General features: G+C 44.3%; 1 pseudogene; it reads right to left on the reverse strand.

Annotated features, from left to right (window-relative positions):
- LOC133378945 (zinc finger protein 845-like) overlaps positions 1-14230 on the reverse strand; it is a 159479-nt pseudogene extending 145249 nt beyond the window's left edge.
- Positions 14231-15141: the final 911 nt, after the last annotated feature.

Here is a 15141-nt window from a genome sequence, read left to right on the forward strand (position 1 = left end):
AGAAGAGGCACCACAAGATCCAAAGTAGGTTTCTACTATGCTGTCTTAGACATGGCCATACAATTTGTTGAAGAGAGATTCCAACAGCTACAACAATATAATTCCATATTTGGCTTCCTGTATGATATATACAGTATCAACAAAAAATCTACTGAAGATGTACTTAAGGCCTGCAAGAATCTGGAAAAATCATTGATGCACAATGGAAACAAAGATATTGAAGCTGAAGATCCGTGCTGTGAACTTATAGCAATAGCTTGAAGACTTCCAAAGTCTATGCCGCCACAAGGAGTACTTCTCTTTATACTACAACAAAAACCCCTGGATAATGTGCCTAATGTTTCTGTTACTCTAAGGATCCTTCTCAAACTTCCAGTGTCAGTGGCAAGCGGTGAACACAGTTTCTCAAAGCTCAAACTTATAAAAACTTACATACGCTCAACAATGTTGCAAAAGACACTAGCTGGCTTGGCAACTATATCAATTGAACATGCCCAACCATCAGCATTTGACCTGAAGGAACTGGTGACAAAATTTGCAAAGGAAAAGGCATGCAAAGTGAGATTTTTATGTGCCCGAAATTGAAACTTTTAAGAGACCTAAATTTTAACATCACAATTCACAAGATTATTCAAAATGATTTGTGCGCTAAAACATTTTCTTTTGTATTTGAGAAAGATAAAGACTGTTGTATTACTTATTCTTGCAATTTAAAATAAATTTAGCAGTTTTAAGTTTTGTGCTTTTCATTTTTTCTAAAAGACATCTGTTTTTGAAAATTGAACTTAGCATTTTTTTTGGGGGGTGCAAGTAGTTAGCCTTGCCTAGGGCGCAAAATAGCCTGGCACCGTGAGTGGGGCCTTCTGCATGCAAAGCAGCTGCTCTACCCATTTGTGCTTGCAGTTGAAGCTTTTAACACATTCCAAGCACTAGCTGAACCTCTTTCCACATTGTAAGCACTTAAATGGTTATTCCCCAATGTGAATTCTTTGATGGGAAGGAAGTTTAACTTTCCAGCTAAAACTCTTTCCACATTCCTGGATGGGGACTTTCAGCAGCAGGCTAGCTCATTTCCCAGGCCTGTATCTTTTTTTTTCTAGACCACATACAAACTTTTTAAATTTTGTAAAAAAAATTTTTTTTAAATAAAAGCCAAGTGTCTGGGCCACCAGCTGGTCCTTGGGTAGAAACAGACCCTTTCGTCCTACCTGTTGGAGGCCCAGGTGCTTAGGTCTCCAAAATATCTTTCCCCTCCATATTAGTGGGTTGCGCTTGATGGGATGTATTCAACCCTGAGTGTTGTTCTCTCCCCTTGATTAGTACTTATTCCCTGACCACAGAAACTTGAGGTCCATTGTGGGCCTGATTTTTTTTTTAAAAAAGTTTTTCCAACATATCAGATGTGCACAAAAGGGTGGTAAAAAATATATGTGGGTCTTGCACCCAACCTTCTGTTCAGAGTAGATCCATTATAATTAATGGACATGACACACTTGGGTCCCTTAATATTAATTGTTCACATCTCTTTCTGTTTCAACCTCAACTGAAGAGAATGGAAACAGCTGCACTGTTTGTATTTTTATTTTAGGATTTTCCCACGATTGGGAAAATCCGAAACCGCTCTACAAAGAAAGGGTGGATGGGTTCTGGGTGAGGGCAGTGTTGTGTGAAAAGAGGAGGGGGGCCAGGATCACACAGAGGAAGGTCAGGATCTCTTCTCAAACATCCCAGAGTGCAGGGGCATTGGGGGACGCTACTGAAGGTCCTCACAAGCCTCCAAGACACCCACAGGGAACACGTGGGCAACCCCTGTTCTACACTCATAACATGGTTATCCCCCATTCCGAATTCTTTCATGACAATAGAGACTACTACTTTACAGATTCCAAGCAGTTCTATGGTTTCTGCCCAGTGTGAATTCTTTGATGCAAAATGAGAGAGGAATTTCTACTGAAACCCTTTCTACATTCCAGGCATTTATATGGCTTCTCCCCAGTGTGAATTCTTTGATGGGCAGTGAGAAAGGAATTTCTACTGAAGCTCTTTCCACATTCCAGGCATTTATATGGGGACTCCCCGGTATGAGTTCTTTGATGGGAAGTGAGAAAACAATTTCTTCTGAAGCCCTTGCCACATTCCAGGCATTTATATGGTTTCACCCCAGTATGAATTGTTTGATGGGCAGTGAGAGATACCTTCCAGCTGAAGTTTTTTCCACATTCTAAGCACTTATATGGTTTCTCTCCAGTGTGAATTCTTTGATGGGAAGTGAGATTGTTCTTGTAGCTGAAGCTTTTTCCACATTCTAAGCACTTATATGGTTTCTCCCCTGTGTGAATTCTTTGATGGGAAGTGAGATTGTTCTTGTAGCTGAAGCTTTTTCCACATTCTAAGCATTTATATGGTTTCTCCCCAGTGTGAATTCTTTGATGAGAAGTGAGATTGTTCTTGTAATTGAAGCTTTTTCCACATTCCAAGCACTGATATAGTTTCTCCCCAGTGTGAATTCTTTGATGAACAGTGAGATTTTCTTTGTAGCTGAAGCTCTTTCCACACTCTAAGCACTTATATGGTTTTTCCCCAGTGTGAATTCTTTGATGGGAAGCGAGGATGTTTTTCCAGCTGAAGCTTTTTCCACATTCCAAACATTGATATGGCTTTTCCCCAGTGTGAATTCTCTGATGTAAAGTGAGATTTTCCTTGTAGCTGAAGCTCTTTCCACATTCTAAGCATTTATATGGTTTCTCCCCAGTATGAATTCTTTGATGGGAAGTGAGTTTGTTTTTCCAGCTGAAGTTCTTTCCACATTCCAAACACTGATATGGTTTCTCCCCAGTGTGAATTCTTTGATGCACAGTGAGAGATACATTCTGACTAAAGCTCTTTCCACATTCTAAACATTGATATGGTTTCTCCCCAGTATGAATTCTTTGATGAGTAGTAAGTTTAGAACTAGAAGGAAAACACTTTGCACATTCTAAGCATTTATATGGTTTCTCCCCAGTATGAATTCTTTGATGGGAAGTGAGTTTGTTTTTCCAGCTGAAGTTCTTTCCACATTCCAAACACTGATATGGTTTCTCCCCAGTGTGAATTCTTTGATGCACAGTGAGAGATACATTCTGACTAAAGCTCTTTCCACATTCTAAACATTGATATGGTTTCTCCCCAGTATGAATTCTTTGATGAGTAGTAAGTTTAGAACTAGAAGGAAAACACTTTCCACATTCTAAGCATTGATGTGATTTCTCCCCAGTGTGAATTCTTTGATGCAAAGTGAGAGAGGAAATTCTACTGAAGCCCTTTCCACATTCCAGGCATTTATTTGGTTTCTCCCCTTTCTGGTTTTTGTAGTGGACTTTGCATTTTCTTTTAGAATTAAGACTTTCCCAACAACCAAAATATTTACTTCTTTGGCTTCTGTGATCTGCTTTTTCTTGGACGGAAGTTTTATCGTAGCCAGTGCCCTGAGAAGTGGAAGATTTATTCCTTCTCTGCTCTTCCCTGTTTTCAGATCTGTCTCTTTCCCATCTCTCTTTCCCACATAGTTCTCCCTTCCTCTTGGATTTCCACTCATCACCTTCTGCAAGGAAAAGAGAAACTGATTAGTGTGAGGGGAAAATGCACCCTCAAATCATTGAACAACTCCAATTAACTTTTGTGATAAAAGAACTGAAAGGACTTAAATGGGAGACTGATCTTACCCTTGGTTGAACAATCTCTGTTGTCTGGCATTTATGGACAATTGGAGTGATATAGACCGTTGGATTTGGACCATGGAGATCTGGGTTCAGCTCCCAGTCAAAGGTTACTCCCAATTGGTGGTCCTGGGGCCAATCACTCTGTTTGGGCCTAGCCTACAAGGTCATACAGGTATATTGAACAACCACATGTATTCTCTTCTGAACTCTTTAATGCAAGTGAACTGAGAAATGAAAAAGGGAGGCTCCATCCTTCAATGGCAGAGCAACTTGATTGCAAGCAGAACATCCCAATCATCAATTCTGCACTTCAGCAGTTACAGGACCACAGAAGGAGCCCTCAGACGTGCTGCCAGTCAGAGCAGATTTCCTGGATTAGTTGGACATTGACTATGGCAGGGCTGTTGGGTCAGACCTCTGGGATTCTAAGATTGTTCTCATCTCTATTTCTAGCAACTCTTAAAGTTTCCTTGTGCTGATTGGTGTACTGCTGTTTTGATTATATTGTGATTTTAACATCTTGCATTCATGTCAAACATATTTTTTAATTCTTTGTGGACTTTGGTTCAATATGACGTAGAGATGTACATGTTTTAAATCAGTAAAAATAGACAAATTCTACTAGGGTGCAAGAAGAGGGCTTGAAATGCTGATATTTAGGAAGTGTGAAAGAATGTGGGTGAGATGGTATGTACACAAACACACACACTCATACGTGGACAAATTGCGGGAGGGGTGGCTCTGCAGTGGCCAACTCTCTTTTCCTACAAGGGTTCATCCTCCCCCACCTCCAAAAAAAACCCTAAAAAAGATCTTGTACGAGCCTGGAAGAAGTGGACTTGAAGTGTTGAAATACAGGAAATGTGCAGATATAGGGAAGACTTTTCTTACCGTCTGAGTCCCTTTCCCTATAGCAACGTGGTGCTCTCCAGAGCTTGTTGGAATCCCATTCCCATCAGCCCCAGTCAGCATGGTCAATAGTCACCGCTTATGGGAGTAAGAGTCCAGCAATCTGCGGAGCACACCATGATGGCTACCCCAGTCTTAAAACGGTCCTCCCAAATACTATGATGCACTGCCAACACTCTGCTCCAGGTCTAGGAAAAATGATAAACTAACAGGGAAGCTTTGGACGTGTCTTCCCAAAGCCCAGAATGCCCAATGTTGCACCTAGCGGGCTATATTACCCCTCGCTGGATCATCACCTTGCAGTGGTGAGTGGGCTTGCGTGTTCCAATGAACCCTGTGAGCGATGCCGTCGGGAGTCATGTACTCCCAGCAGGGTCACCCATGGTGGTAAGACAAAGAACGATCCAAAAAGATTTCTCAATGGCAGAACAGGCGGAGGATAACAATGTGTATGTTACAACGGCTGTGAAGGCGGATGAAGGCTGCAGCAGATAAAAGACTTCCAATCGTCATGGTATCCATGCCATTGGATCAAAGCCTTTTTCTGTCAAGATTGTGTTTTGATCGTCGTGCACCGATCTCCCCACATAAAACAAATTCACACACAGACGTCTTTCAACCAAACCAAACCAAAAGCCCCATGGTGATCGGCGAATGGCAACGGGGGCAGGACTGTGAAATCCGGAAGCCCCTAGTCATTGACTGGCACATGGGTGGTGGATACAGACTGAGTCATCCTGGCTCAAGGACCAAGGCAGTTGAGTTGTTCGGCAGCTATATCGATGACTGAGCAGTCCGATTCAGGATCCACTCTGCTCACCCCGTATGGGGAGGGGGCTAGAAAAGGTGCCCTAAACATAGTCTGCCTCATCTCTCTCCCTGACTGGATCACCGCATCCAGTGGGGTCACCACTTAGCAGTCGCAAAAGTCAAATGAACTTTGGAACGTGGAATATACGGACATTGCTGGACAATACAGATAGTGAACATCCTGAACGCAGGACTGCCATCATCGCGAGGAAGTTGAGATGTTTTAATATTAACTTAGCAGCACTCCAAGAAACTCGAAGAGCAGGAGGACAATTGAAGGAAGAAAAAAGGAGGTTACACCTTCTTCTGGAAAAGACTGCCTGAACAAGAACAAAGAATACATGGGAGTAGGCTTTGCTACTAAAAATGATCTTGTGAAGCTCTTGTCAGAAGTTCCTACTGGCATTAATGAACAACTCTCAACTCTCAACTCTCCGATTAAAACTCGCCAAAAACCAGCAGGCAACTATTGTACGTGCTTATGCACCAACATTAGATGCTGATGAAGACATCAAGGAAAATTTTAATACCCAGCTGGACACTATCTTATCAGAGATACCTAAGGAGGATAAAATTATCATCCTGGACAATTTCAATGCAAGAGTTGGGCGTGATTTTGATTTATGGCCAAAAACCATTGGGAAAGAAGAAGTTGGCAATAGCAACCTGAATGGAACTCTACTTCTGAGTTAATGTTCAGAGCATAATCTTGTTATCACAAACACACTCTTTTGACAGAAATATAAATTTAAAGCATCATGGAAGCACCCTCAGTCGAAGCACTGGCATCTCCTGGATTACGTAATTGTCCGTGCCAGAGATCGTCGTGATGTACTCCTCACCAGGGCCATGATGAGCGCCGATGACTGCTGGACAGATCACCAATTAATTGGATACACGATGGCCATTAATATTGTTCCTCAACGTAGGCTCCAAGGAAGAAAACCAAGGCATAAAATGAACATCCACGCCCTTCAAGATCCTATTAAGCGAGCTTGCTTTCAAACAACTCTCAAGAAACATCTACCTACGGAACTCCCTGAAAACATTGAGGAACACTGGATTAAACTGAAGACTTCCATTATTGCAGCATGTGAACAAACTATCGGATACCAAACTAAGAAACATCAGGATTGGTTTGATGAGAATGATAGTGAGATCGAACATATCATTGACAAGAAAAGGAAAGCCTTCCAGATATGGCAAAAAGACATAAACTGTGCCACTAAGAAAAAAATCTATGGCAGTGCAAAGGCTGAGGTCCAAAGAAGAACTAGAGAACTTAAGAACGCCTGGTGGATAAAGAAAGCTCAAGAAATCCAACCTTTTGCAGATGGTCATGATGCACGGGGCTTTTTTAATGCCACAAAGGCAATCTACGGACCAACAAATTATGGTACAAATCCCTTACATTCAATAGATGGTACCAAACTTCTAAAGGACAAAGTCTACTGCACTGCGTTGGAAAGAGCATTACCACAACCTCCTTAATTGTAACTCTATTGTGGCTGATGAGGTCCTTCTCACAAATCCCACAACAACAAATTAGAGATGAGCTTGCAATATCCCCTAATTTGGATGTAGTCAGTAAAGCCATTAATCAAATGAAGAATAACAAAGCTAGTGGACCTGATGGGATTCCTGCTGAAGTCTTTACAGAAGGTGGGCCTGAATTTACACAACAACTTCATAAGCTCATCGAAAAAATCTGGATGAGGGAGGAATCCCGGAAGACTTTAGGAATGCCATAATGATCACTCTTTTCAAGAAGGGTGATAGAACAGATTGTGGGAACTACCGAGGCATCTCTCTTCTACCTACCGCAGGTAAAATTCTTGCAAGGATCCTCGCAAATCGCCTCCTACCTATCTCAGAAGACATGCTCCCTGAAGCCCAAAATGGTTTCCGCCCTTCCAGGGGGACAGTGGACATGATTTTCACTGCCCGACAGCTTCAAGAAAAATGCAGGGAGCAAAACCGACCTCTGTATATGGTGTTTATTGATCTGACTAAGGCAGCCTTTCCCAACTAGTGGGCCACCAGATGTTGCTGGACTACAACTCCCATCAGCCCCAGCATTCTTGACCATTGCCCATGCTTGCTGGGGCTGATGGGAGTTGTAGTCCAGCAACATCTGGTGGCCCACTAGTTGGGAAAGGCTGGACTAAGGACTTTGATACTGTAAATCGAACTGTTCTCTGGACCATCCTTATGAAAATTGGATGCCCTGATAAATTTGTGAATGTTTTGCGACTCCTCCATGACAGCATGACGGCAACAATTTTGGATAACAATGGCTCTCAAAGTGATCCATTCAAAGTGGGATCAGGCGTCAAACAGGGATGTGTCATTGCTCGGACCTTATTTGCTATTTTTATCGCCATGATTCTACACCTTGTTGAGGGGAAACTTCCCACTGGCATGGAAATCACATATCGAACAGATGGAAAGCTTTTTAATCTCAGTAGGCTGAAAACAAAAAGTAAGGTAATTATAACCTCTGTCATAGAACTTCAATATGCCGATGATAATGTAGTCTCCGCACATTCAGAGAAAGATCTTCAAACTATCCTAAATGTCTTTGCAGAAGCATATGAAAAGCTTGGCCTCTCACTTAACATCAACAAAACCAAAGTGCTTCATCAGCAAGTGCGAACCAATCCCTCTATAGCACCATCAATCCAGCTTAATGGTGTGACGCTGGAGAACGTTGATCATTTTTCTTATCTTGGCAGCCATCTCTCTGTAAAAGCTGACATCGACGCTGAAATTCAACACTGTCTGAGCTCTGCGAGTGCTGCATTCTCCCGAATGAAGCATAAAGTGTTCAAGGATTGGGATAGTCGCAGGGAGATCAAAATGCTTATTTACAAAGCCATTGTACTACCGACCTTACTGTATACCTGTGAAACATAGAACATCTATAAACGCCACTCCCAACTTCTGAAAGATTCCACCAACGCTGCCTCCAGAAAATTCTGCAAATTACTTGGGAAGATAGGTGGACTAATGTTAGTGTATTGGAAGAAGCAAAGACCACCAGTGTTGAAACAATGATCCTCCATCATCAACTTCGCTGGACCGGCCATGTTGTTCGAATGCCTGATTACCGTCTTCCAAAGCAGCTACTTTACTCCCAACTTAAGGATGGAAAAAGGAATACCAGTGGACAGCAAAAGAGGTTTAAAGATGTTCTCAAAGCTAATCTAAAAAAATGTAACATAAGCATCGAGAACTGGGAAGCCCTGTCCCATGAGCGTCCCAAGTGGAGGTCGGCCATCATCAAAGGTGTTATGGACTTTGAAGAAGCATGAGTACAGGACGAAAGGGACAAATGAGCTAAGCAGAAGGCACGTCAAGCAAATCTTCATCGCAACCACCTTCCATCTGGAAACCTATGTCCTCACTGTGGGAAGGTGTGTGGATCCAGAATTGGCCTCCACAGTCACTTATGGACCCACCGTTAAAGACCTTATCTTGGAAGACAATCTTACTCGGCCTCGAGTGATCGCCAATGAAATGAAAATGAATATTAGAAATTCAAATGGAGCTCAGCTATGCTGTGTTAGCCCTTGGGGAAACATTTTAGTGAGCAATTCCAGCGAATTGGACCATTGTTTCGAAGGGCATAACTAGAGATTGTGTTCAGACAGAATAGATAAATGTCCATTCAAGGTTATCTGCAGAGGATTAAGAATCCCAGTTGAATTTGGTAGCACTACATAAGAATATTCAGGTTCAATAAATAAAGAAATATGGAATTTCAAAACAGTTATTATGACCAAACAGGTGGTCTTACCAAGACAGGACAGAGTCCTACAAATCATCTCCATGACTTCGCTATGCAGAGCTCTCTGGTCAGGAGTCAGCAAAGCCCACTCCTCTTCCGTGAAATTCACAGCCACATCCTTCAAAGACACTAGATCCTAAAAGAGAAACAATACATTTTGTCTTCACAGAAAGCAAAAAGATTATCTGCTACCTACATGCAAAAGTTACTTAAGGTGAGATGGCTGGTCATCGTTCTAAGGACAGAAACCTTCTTGAATGGCATTCACAGTTTTTGTTGAGGGCAGCTGTGAGTAAAGCAAAGAGAAGATCATTCAGGCCGAGGGAGATGAACAGGGGACAGGGAGGCACCCAGGCTGGCCCAGTCTTTCCCCCAGTCAGTCTTCACCCTACCTGATCAGAGGCGACAGCAACAGCTTCTCCTCCACCACAAAGAAATGGTTTGGTAGGTCTTGCTGACTTCATTCCATCACCTGTGAGAAACAAAATGGGCCTGATTACTATGTGCTATTCTCAAAGGTTAAATGATATAGGCCTAACTGCACAAGGGTCTTCATATCTGAGTGAATTTCAGGTGTTTATTCAGTTTATGTTTCAGTTGTGTGATAAAACATCTTTTCACATTTGAGCTCTTGGCCACATATCAACGTGCTGATTCCCACATACAAAATCATGATGTGGTGTAAATAGGAGGATTTCTGAGTTGTGGAAAAGGCTGGAGACAAGAGTAAAGGATTCAAACTCAACAGAGAGAAACCAAATGGAGATACACCCCATTCATCCTTACCCAGCAGCCTCTGCCTGGTGTCCGATGGAGTCCTCTCTGCCTCAGAGAAATCAGTTCCTATTTCTGCAAGGAGACCCTTTTCCTGAAACAGCGTAATAAGAACTCAAGTCATATAACGGAGCAGGGTTAAAAGAGGACTGAGGGAGGCAAAACCCAGAGGAGTATTTGATATAGAAAAGGAAGGATAGACGCAAAACCCTTAGAGATACTTGATATTGGGGTAGCCAAGGTGGTGCCCTTCAGACGGAAGTGCACTCCAATTCACATCAGCCCCACCCAATACCACGAATGGCCAGCAGTTACAGGACATTTACTTCAACAACATCTGGAAGGCACCACATTGGCTGTCCCTGGTCTAATTGAAGCCCTCTCACCTGCTGCTCTTCCTGCTTCTTGTCCTCTGCGCGGCTCAGGAGGAAGCCTTCTGCCAGGGCCACCGCCTGGGAACTGGTCTCCGCTCCACACTCCCTCACCCAGCTCTCCATCTCTGGGGGCAGGACAGCCAGGAACTGCTCCAGGATCACCTTGTTCAGGATCTGGTTCTTTGAGTGTCGCTCTGGCTTCAGCCACTCACGGCAAAGAAGGTGGAGTCGGCTGCAAACCTCTCGGGGCCCCTCAGCCTCCTGGTAGCAGAAACACCGGAACTGCTGGCACTGCACATCTGAGCTGAGGGGGTTCTCCCCCAAGATCTGCATGTTTTCGCTGCAGAATTCTTCCCTGTGGGTCCCAGTCCTAGTGGCATCAGGGCCTCTTCCTGCTTCAGGGGCAGCTGAGTCTTGCTGTTTCATCTTTGATCTGTGGGTAAGAAGATGTAGCATCTCTTCTCCTGATCTGTCCCTTGCAACTCTGACCCTTCCATGCACACTTCCTCTCTTGGCCTCTCACTCAGTCCTCCTCCCTTCTGTGCTTTTGGGAATTTTTTTCTGCCTTCTGAGGCCACGTTCAGAAGGAGCAGGTCCACTTATTCTATGAGCGAAGCCAAATAGAGATCACTGTGCCTAGGCCGAAGGCTTGCAGAGCAGGAAAGGTGCTGGGTAAGAATAGTCAAATGTGAGGATTACTGTTTCTACCATATAACCTTTGATAAAAACCCAGTGATGGGGCCTATGTTTTACTTTGAAGATGGATCCCTGGATGGCTGACAGATCTCTGACAGCAGCTCCAAAGGGCCCCAGGGACCAGCATCATCCTCATTACCCCCTTATTCTTAATTAAAAACAAGCTAAAGGGGAGACTCTTTCAGAGGACAGGCTGTAGCTCAAGTGGTAGAGCAGCTGCTTTGTACACAGAAGGTACTAGTTTAAATCCCCAGCATCTCCAGGTAGGGCTGGAAAAGACTCCTTGCCTGTAATCCTGGAGAGATGCTGCCAGTCAGTGCGGACAATACTGAGCTAGATGGAACAATTGTCTAATTCAATATAATGCGGCTTCCTACGTTCCCCAGCTTATCTCTGTGAAGCCTCTCCTGGAATACAGAATTTTGGTTTAATTGTGATGGAAATATGTTATTATTTTGATCCATTGATAGATTTGCCGCCCTGGGCTCCTACTGGCAGGAAGGGGGGGATATAAATCAAATAATAAATATATAAAAATAATAATCTTTTGAACTGTCCACTTTCAGAGTTAAATGTGAGCTCTGTTGTTATTTATTACATTAAATTGGAACTCTGCAGTTCCTGGAGTTTATAACCTGGTTGTGATAAAGAAATGGAAAGATCTTTGGTGTAATGTGGTGGAAGAAAGCAAAGACTCTAAATCTGTGGACTGTCATTATAAATTAATGAAGGACAAACTTTACCTTCACCCCAGCCACCATGAGTGATGGGATATGGATGTGAGTGGTGGCTGCCCTGCCCTGTGGGCATTTGGATTGCTCTCTTCGCCTATTTACCCTTTTAATAAAACTTGGTGCTTTACTTTCAACTGGGGTCTTCCAAGTTTGATTCATTTGATGAAAAGATTGCCAATTTTCAGTAGCACTTTCTATTCACTCTTAAGAGATCCCTTCTGTATCCCAGGGGTTATCTGTCTGAATGGGCACATGTGTGTCAACCAGGAGGACTGATAACACCAGTCAGTGTGTGAGTAATGGGGGCATTAATAGGCATACATTCAATTCCCCCTTAATTCAAAGTGGTGTCCTAGCCTTGTGTGTGTGTGGGGGGGAAGCTCTCCTCCCTGATTTGGATGGATCAGCTGAACAGGCCTCCTATGGTCCTCACCTGCGGGAACCCTTCAACCAAGTGTGCAAAGGTGGAGGGGGCTCACAGGATTTCAGAGGGGGGCACCCATGCAGTGCTTGGGGGGAAACAGCAGCTACTTTTCCCCAAGTGAGAATCTAGAAAAGAAAGGGACTTTGGACAAGATGTGCTTTTGCTCTGGGGGATGCAGCTCACCCCCCCCCGAATGCCCTTCTTCTCCAGAAATTAAGAACAAGATCTTTAACCCACTCAGGTCTGGTACCAATGTTGCTGTTATTTTTTAATTAAACTGGAACGCCACAGTTCCTGGAGTTGAGGACCTGGTTGTGGCAAGGAAGTTGAAAGATCTTAGGGCATTTTGTGGAGGAAGAAAACAAAGAATCCAAAATTTTGAAATTGTCATCACAAATTAATGAAGGACTAACTTTAATGAAGGACTAACCTTCATCCCAGCCAGCACGAGTGACAGGTGGTGGCTGATCTGCTCTGTAAGCATTTGCATTGCTCTCTCCACCTCTTTACCCTTTTAATGCAGCAGGTTTTTCCACTTTGAGTTGGGGGTCTCCTGAAGTTGATTCCTTTGATTAAAAGGTTGCCACTTCTTTAGTAGCATTTTCTGTTCACAGTTAAAAGATCCATTCAGCATCCAGGGTTGCCAGTCTGGATGGGCCTATGTGTGCCAGCCAGGAGGAGTGATGACACCAGTTCGTGTGTGAGTAATGGGGGCATTCAGAGACCTACTTTCCTCGCTGAAACTTGTGTCTTGGCCTTGCCAAGAGGAGAGGGAAAGACAACGCTCTCCTCCCTGATTTGGATGGATCAGCTGAACAGGTCTCCTATGCACTGTCTCCTGCAGCCCTGGGAAAACCCTTCAGCCAAATGTGCAAGGGGGAAATGGGTTCAACAGATTTCGGAGGGGGCCACCAATGCTGTGCTTGGGGCAAATGGCAGCTGCTTCCCCCCAAGTTAGAAGCCCAGCAGGATGGGACTTTGAATAGAGGTCCTTTTGCTCTGGGGACCCCTCCCCCCCAAATTTCTCTTCCTCTCTAGGAATGAAGTTCAGTTAATTAAACACACTGAGGTCTGGTACACTGCTTCTGTACATGGAAGCTCCACTTCCCATCCAAAACTACTCCTGTCACACACACCACCCATTATGATTCCTGCCTAAAGTAATGACAACAGAAGATTTATGTAACTTTAAAGTTGACAACGAGGACACTGAACTTGTCAAGGATTATCACCAATACCTTAGCACAGTCATCAACCAACATGGAGAAAATAGTCAAGAAATCAGAAGAAGGCTAGGACTGGGGAGGGCAGCTGCGAGAGAACTAGAAAAGGTCTTCAAATGCAAAGATGTCATCATACTTTGGACACATAATGAGAAGACACGATTCACTAGAAAAGGCAATAATGCTGGAAAAAACAGAAGGGAGTAGAAAAAGAGGAAGGCCAAACAAGAGATGGATCGATTCCACAAAGGAAGCCACAGATCTGAACTTACAAGATCTGAACAGGGTGGTTTATAACAGATGCTATTGGAAGGCGCTGATTCATAGGGTTGCCATAAGTCAAAATCGACTTGAAGGCACAAAACAACAAACAACTCTGCCCCCAAGATATCACTCATTGTACCAAGGCCATGCCTATCTTTTTTCTTCCCTTTCCTTTCTTTGTCCATTGTTTATTATGCAGACTCGTCGGCCAGAGAAAAACACACCACCTCTCCCTCCAGGTGCAGTCTACCACCATTATTTGCACGTCTCACTAACTAGGATTGGCTTTTAAGAGGAGTGAAAAAGGAAGCTCTGCTCCCCGGTGGTGGATGCTGTGATGGGGGATCCTGCAAGGGTCAGCTGAACACAGGCCACCTCCTTACCGACTGAGGGTCTCCCTTGCTGTCCTGGTCCACCGGCAGAGGCTGCAACATGGGGCATCCCCCCCCCGGGGGTCTCCCAGCCTCCTCCTCGCTCCCCTGCCTTGCACATCCTCCTTTTCCCTTTCCCCCAAATGCACAACGAGGGAGGAGGGGCTTACCGGATCCCAGAAGGAGGGAGAGGTGGAAGCCAGGATCCTGCAAGCGAAGATCCAATGAGGAAGTGGCGTGTAGGGGGAGAGGCGGCGCATTTCCTTTGAGGGGCACAGGTGCCCCCCCGTGGTCTTCGTTCTATCTCCTTCCTCTCTAGGACTCTAGTTTCGTTTATTTTAACCCTTAGATCGTAAAGCAGCCAGATGAGCTCTCTAAGCGAGAGCCAAGGAGGGGAGAGGCACCACACAGAACATGCAAACCTGCTGCCCTATTCGGTGTCAGACTATTGGGCCCTCAAGCTCTGTATTGTCCACACTGGCTGGCAGAGGCTCTCCACGGTTTCCAGCAGGGAGTCTCTCTAAAGAAGAAAACTTCACAGCTACAGCAACTCCAAAGGAAAGAACATCTCTGAACCCCAAAATATATGTTGGGGTACCCCATATCATATATTTCTGTGATCTGGGGACTCTCCCCATAATAAACAACAATAAATTCATTGCATCAAAATTATCAGGCTTCTGAAATGCTCATAAATGTATAATGATGCCATAAAATCGTAAAAAACAAGTAACTGAGGGTGCCCACCCCACAATCTGCTCTGGGCCAGGACAAATCATACACCCCAGGAAAGGGGAGGATGTCCTCTACGAGATGCCACTGCGCCCTCCCTGGCTCAGAGCTTCTACTGGGAGCAGGGCATAGATAAGGCCATCTATGCACGACCAAAATACACAAAAATGTGTAGGCAAAATAAGTAACTTAAGGGTGCCCACCACAAAATCTGCTCTGGGCCAAGACGAATCACTCACCCCATGAAAGGGGAGGGTGTCCTCTACAAGGTGCCAGTGATTTCCACCTGGCCCAGAACTTCTGCTGGGCACAGGGCATGGAGGAGGGCATCCATACACA

Source organism: Rhineura floridana, chromosome 3 (assembly GCF_030035675.1).
Source record: "Rhineura floridana isolate rRhiFlo1 chromosome 3, rRhiFlo1.hap2, whole genome shotgun sequence".
In the NCBI taxonomy this organism is placed as follows: Eukaryota; Metazoa; Chordata; class Lepidosauria; order Squamata; family Rhineuridae; genus Rhineura; species Rhineura floridana.